The sequence below is a fragment of the Propithecus coquereli genome, unplaced genomic scaffold (assembly GCF_000956105.1).
Source record: "Propithecus coquereli isolate 6110/MARCELLA unplaced genomic scaffold, Pcoq_1.0 Scaffold244, whole genome shotgun sequence".
Taxonomy (NCBI): domain Eukaryota; kingdom Metazoa; phylum Chordata; class Mammalia; order Primates; family Indriidae; genus Propithecus; species Propithecus coquereli.
Window position 1 is genome coordinate 1,479,636 of NW_012147997.1, and position 242 is coordinate 1,479,877.

General features: G+C 29.3%; 1 protein-coding gene across 1 annotated transcript in view; it reads left to right on the forward strand.

Annotated features, from left to right (window-relative positions):
- The window catches only part of LIPI (lipase, member I), a 94,395-nt gene that overhangs the window by 8,779 nt on the left and 85,374 nt on the right, over positions 1 to 242 (forward strand). The gene's annotated exons all lie outside the window — the stretch shown is intronic.

A 242-nucleotide genomic window follows, 5' to 3' on the forward strand; every position in this document is an offset into this window, starting at 1 on the left:
AATTTGTTCATGTAGTGGTAAGAACATATTTTTATTTCACAGGAATTAACACCTAGAAGTGAATTTTGGGGGTCATATAAACGCATATTTAACATATAAAAAATTAGCAAACTTTTCCAAAGTGATTTGTCATTTTCCCAATGTATTTACAGTGGTTTCAGTTGCTTTACATCCTCACTAATGCTTGGTTGTGTTAGTCTTTTTATAATAATTTTAGTCATTCTACTTAATCTGTAGTGGTA